Source organism: Rhipicephalus microplus, chromosome X, assembly GCF_043290135.1.
Source record: "Rhipicephalus microplus isolate Deutch F79 chromosome X, USDA_Rmic, whole genome shotgun sequence".
Taxonomy (NCBI): Eukaryota; Metazoa; Arthropoda; class Arachnida; order Ixodida; family Ixodidae; genus Rhipicephalus; species Rhipicephalus microplus.
In genome coordinates, this window is record NC_134710.1 from 449442825 (window position 1) to 449448569 (window position 5745).

Sequence of the window (5745 nt, forward strand, 5' to 3'; positions counted from 1 at the left end):
CCAAGTCGTCTTCTGCAGCTGCAATATGCCGGGAAAATGCAACTTCCAGCACGCGTGGTTGACCGGTGCTGCTTATAAAGAGTGGATTTCTCCGGACACATCGAACTCGCATCGAGCTAAGTGCAAGGTTAGTGCAAAAACATTCGACGTGTCGTCAATGGGGGAGTCTGCCCTCAAAAGTCACATGAAAAGCGCAAAGCATGTGGAGAACATGACAGCAACCACAGCTCATAGTACTGTGCGGAGCCACTTCACAGCTGTTGAGAAGCAACGCGTCGAGCCAACTCATTCAAGTTCAACGTCGTCGGATGTGAGCAGCCTGTGCAAAGCTCATGAGAGTGTGGTCGACGCGGAGATACTGTGGACCCTGAAAATGGTCACGGCGCACTACTCCTACAAATCGGCCGCACATACGGGGGACCTTTTCAAGAAAATGTTCCCGGACAGTGAAATCGCTAAGGCATTTTCCTGCAGTGAGAGGAAATCTGCATACGTGGTGTGCCATGGTCTGAGACCGTTTTTTCTCTCGTGCCTACAACGCGAATCGGTGCAGTCGGATGGTAACACCGTTCTGTTCGACGAGTCTTTGAACGACTACCTGCAGTGGAAACAAATGGACATTCATGTGTGCTACTGGAGCACAATGCCCGAGCGGGTGACCACGAGGTTTTATACGTCGGTGTTCATGGGACATTCAACTGCCGAAGACCTTCAAGAGAAGCTTCTGGGTGCCCTGGAAGGTTTGCCGCTGGCGAGAGCTGTTCAGCTGTCAATGAATGGCCCCAATGTAAACCTGAAGTGTTTTAGAGGAATGCAGGAATACTTGCAGCAGAACCATCAAGTTCAGTGTTTGGACCTGGGCACTTGCGGACTTCATACCATACATAACGCGTACAGGGTGGGCGTTGTTGCCAGCAAGTGGGGCCTAGAGAATCCCCTTTCAAGCCTCAGTGCCATTTTTCATGATGCGCCAGCGCGAAGGAAAGACTTCTCTACTGTGACAGGCCAAGTAACATTTCCTCTCAACTTCGCTTCTCATCGCTGGGTATAAAATGTTCCCGTCATTGAACGTGCCATAACCCTCTGTGGTGACGTGCAAAAAAGAAACAGGTGAACTTGCCAAAGTGTGCATCGTTCATCCAGCTCAGCGACTTTTGCCAGGACCCACCGCTGTTGGCCAAACTGAAGTTTGCTCTGGGCATCGCGATGATTCTAAAACCGTTCCTCGCGGAATATCAGCTGGACAAACCACTGGTGTTCTTTTTGAAAAGAGATCTCGAGTGCCTCGTGAGAAAGCTTCTTGCGCGATTCGTGAAGTGCTCGATGCTGTCCGCTTCCACAGGAGTTGTCGGCATGCTGAAGACGGACGTCGCAGACTCAAATAACCATGTATCATCAGAGAAAGTTGATAGTGGGCACGCTGCTGAACAAGTACTCAAAGCCGCTATGGTGAGCGCCAAAGATGTATTTGCCTTTAGGATGGAATGCAAACAGTTCCTTGTAAGCACAACCAAGAAGATTCTGGAGAAAAGCCCACTGACATACCATCTGGTTAGGAACCTGTCATCTCTTGATCCCCGTCAAATGGCGTCGAAGCCAGATGACTGCCTTGCAGGCTTCAGAAAGGTCCTAGACGCACTTATTGCAGTTGGTCGATTGGGTGAGCATGAGCGCGATTCTGTCCTTGGGGAATACGCAGAACTTCTGCAAGAAAAGAAACAACCTGCGGCAGTTTGACAAACACACTCTTGGCCTGGATGAGCTCTACCTTGAGTTGTTGAAGGGTGACTCATCCTACATGCACTTGTGGAAGGTTATCCGGCTTCTTCTCATCTTGAGCCACGGGCAGGCAACTGTTGAAAGAGGCTTCAGCGTCAACCACCAGGTCATTGTCTAAAACCTTAAGGACATCTCGTATGTGTCACACCGAATCGTTTATGATGTTGTAAGCAAGACTGGTGGCATCCTGAACGTTGCCACAACGAAGGAGTTGCGAAAGTCTGTCGCAGCCGCACACAACCGTTATCGGGCGTACTTGGAGGATATCAAAAAACAAGTGATGGATCAAAGAGCAATCAGGCATCAAAGAGAAGCCACATTGAAGAAGAGATAGAGAGCATCAAGACAAAGAAGAGAAGGCTGGAAGCAACAATCGCTGACTTAACAGCCTGTGCCGACAAGTACGCTCTGCGGCCGGAAGCCATAAGCGACATCACTTTGATTGTGAAGTCCAACAGTTTAAGAAAAACTGCAAACGAGAAGTCCCTGGAAATTGCAGAAATGGATGAGAGCCTGAAGGGGAAGCTTCTGGAACTTAAAACCTGAAGGGAAGCTTCGGGTACTTAATATCTCTAGTCTACTGTTTGAAAAATAGGCCCCTTTTGTGTGTATGTGTGCAATACGTCCTAGATACTGAGGCGAATAAGCAAAAGGGATGTTGACATCAGCAGGAAACAGTGGTATGAAACCTAGTCCCCTTTTGTGCGTGTGTGCAATGCGTCTAAATTGTGAGGTGAATCAGCCGAAAACAGTACAATGAAACCTAGTCCCCTTTTGTGTGTGTGTGTATGCAGTACGATTGTGAGGTGAATCAGCAAAATAGATGTTTAAATCAGCAGAAAACAGTGCAATGAAACCAGAATATAAGAAAATTGTGCTTGCATTTTCTTACAGTAAAATATGTGCTTCCATTCTGTGAAAAATTGTTGTTTTTCTACGGTCTTAGAAAAACGTTATTTCTCAAGTCCTTGAAAATCCTTAGTTGGGGCCTTGAAAGTCCTTGAAAACCCTTGATTTTTTTTTCTTCGTGGTCGCTATGCACCCTGGGGGGGAGGGAGGTTTGTCGCAGTGCCCCCCTTCCCATTATACGTCTATGTATGGGGCTTACTTTGAGCGCCTCGTGCGCACGTTTATTATACTGTCCGTTGTTACATGTGGCTAAATGCCTCGACCTATATTTTTGAGTGTTACACGTGTATGCTTCGCTGGCACATCACGTATCACGGAATATTTCCTGGAGCCCTGGTGAACCAGTGGAAGTGATGAGGACCCCTTGCAGTGATTGAAAGGTCATAAACTAACACAACATGCTACGTCAAAGAGGTGCCTTTTCTTCCTCTCCGGTATAAATTAATTCAGGTTGCCAATTAGATCTTAGCAGCTTGCCAATGTGTTGTGGGGTCTGCTGCCAAATTCCACCTGTTTCTAGCTACGTTTGGCCTTGAAATGCGCGTAGATAGAAAAAATATTTCTGCTGGCATATGCCGTAGAAAACCACAACAGAGTTTTTTTAGCCATTTCGTGAAGAAAGAGCAACACAAGTCAACTCCGCTGCAATAAAAAATTGTCATGTGGTGATGCATACCTAAAATAGGAAAGAGCTGTTGTTACGGGAGTACATAGTCTTTGTTTGCTTGTTTGTATTAAACAAAAGACGTTTGTTTGTATCAATAATGGGTTTCACGCAACCCCGTGTGAAAATTTCTGGTGTAAACGTCTTGTGTTTTTTTTGTCTTCTAAGTGCTGTCTCTTATTTCCTCGAGTTTCTGTGTGTGATGCTTTCAGGTAGATAATTAAAGGTGCAATATTACGTAGTGGGTGGCGTCATCTCCGACCTAACAACCCTTTCTGATCCGACCACTGCCTTGTACAAAAATGTTATCCGATTGTATTGAGCCTTTTTTTTGTGTGTTTGTGAAGCTCCTCGTCTGCACTTGCGACTACTATTGTGGTGTGCACCATGGAACCACACTGAGACGTTCAGAAGAGGTTCAGTCCTTAGAGGACCAATAGGCTGATAGCAAGTGGTCATTGCTATTTGTTTACAGCACTATATTTCTTTTTGAAAGACTCCGTATTCGTCCAGCCCCGCCGCAGTGGTCTAGTGGCTAAGGTACTCGGCTGCTGTCCCACAGGTCGCGGTTTCGAATCCCGGCTGCGGCGGTGGCTGCATTTTCGATGGAGGCGGAAATGTTGTAGGCCTGTGTGCTCAGATTTGGGTGCACGGTAAAGAGCCCCAGGTGGTTGAAATTTCCAGAGCCCTCCACTACGGCGTCTCTCATAATCATATGATGTTTTGGGACGTTAAATCCCACATATCAATCATCATCCGTATTCGTCCATGCAGAGTGAGTAAGTGCTGGCACTTTTCGGGGATAAAATGTATTTTCTTTTTTACTTTACCTAGCATGCTGTTTGTTTCCTTTATCAGCAAGTTTTGGCTATAGCATCCACGTATTGCAATGTGTCGTCGCGCGCGGTTGCGCGATGGTTAGTGTGGTGTCGACGATGATATTTGTTTGCCCTTAAACTTTCCATCCTGTTTCTCAACAAGATAGACAATCCCTCCTCACCCTTCAATTATCTTCGATTGCAGAATCACATCTGTTCACAGGTGAATACTGGTGCATAAAATTATGTTAATGCTCACCTGTGTGCCCCCTCCCCCTCCTTTCTTTATTGAATATATTGAACAGCATAGCTGTTGAAAGTCGTCGTGATTAGTGAATCGGGAAACGGATAGGATCACCATGGATCTACTTCGCGTCCCAGAACGCGTGCGTCGATTTTTCTGGCCTGGGGTGCAATGCAGCATGGCCCGAGCTTCTCGGGCAGCCGAGTTTGCTCCGAGCTCCCTTGTGGTAGCTGTGGCACGATGACAGTGCGGAGCGCGTTATAGCCGTGTTGACAAAAATGGCTGCACGAATGTGCGAGGCGTTAGAAACACATGTGGGGCATTTGCGGTGGTTATCAAAAAAAAGCTTGCGAGCACGTCCGCGCTACTACTCACTTAACATTTCAGCAGTGCAGCGACGTTAGCGTCATTGTCGTGCTATATTTTCGCCAGAGCCGCAGAGCCGAACCACGAGATTGAAGTAACTAGAAGAATAAGAATGGGGTGGAGCACATTCGGCAAGCACTCTCTAATTATAACAGGTAGATTGCCACTATCCCTCAAGAGGAAGGTATATAACAGCTGTATCTTGCTGGTACTTAGCTACGGAGCAAAAACCTGGAGACTTACAAAGAGGGTCAGCTTAAATTGAGGACGACGCAGTGAGCGATGGAAAGAAAAATGGTAGGTGTAATTTTTACAGACAAGAAGAGAGCAGAGTGGATTAGGGGACTAACGCTAACGGGGGTTAAGGATATTATAGTTGAAGTAAAGAAGAGGAAATGGACATGGGCCGGGCATGTAGCGCGTAGACAGGATAACCGCTGGTCATTAAGGGTAACTAACTGGATTCCCAGAAAAGGGAAGTGGGTTATGGGGAGACAGAAGGTTAGGTGGGCAGATGAGATTAAGAAGTTTGCGGGTATAAATTGGCCGCAGATAATTTAACTGACGGAACATGGGAGAGGCCTTTGTCCTGCAGTGGACGTAGTCAGGCTGATGTTGATGATGATGATTTTTGCCAACTCAACACAGGCCTCCCACAGGCGTGTTCGTGAGCGTGTTTCCTCTTTCGCACAGGTTATTTCGCTCCACCTGCAGCATGGAAATTTTCACACTCGAAAGCAGTAAGGCTGCTCACGCTACGCTCTCGTGCTGATTCTATCGGTTCCATCAAGAATTAGGGATAAATGTAAGGACAGGTGGTCAACAGGGGTGCTCGCTTCTTGTCGACAATGCGGCTGTGGTGTCGTGAGCGCGGTTAAATGGAGTATGAGATCATAGGAGGTTTAAAATAACGTTTGCAGGTGCTACGGGCGTTGCTTTAGTTGCGGGCGCCATATGTGCTCTTC

The 5745-nt window shown here is 47.1% G+C and overlaps 1 pseudogene; it reads left to right on the forward strand.

The window, feature by feature from the left end:
• Positions 1–579: 579 nt before the first annotated feature.
• On the forward strand, positions 580–2325 carry LOC142775515 (uncharacterized; annotated as a pseudogene).
• Positions 2326–5745: the final 3420 nt, after the last annotated feature.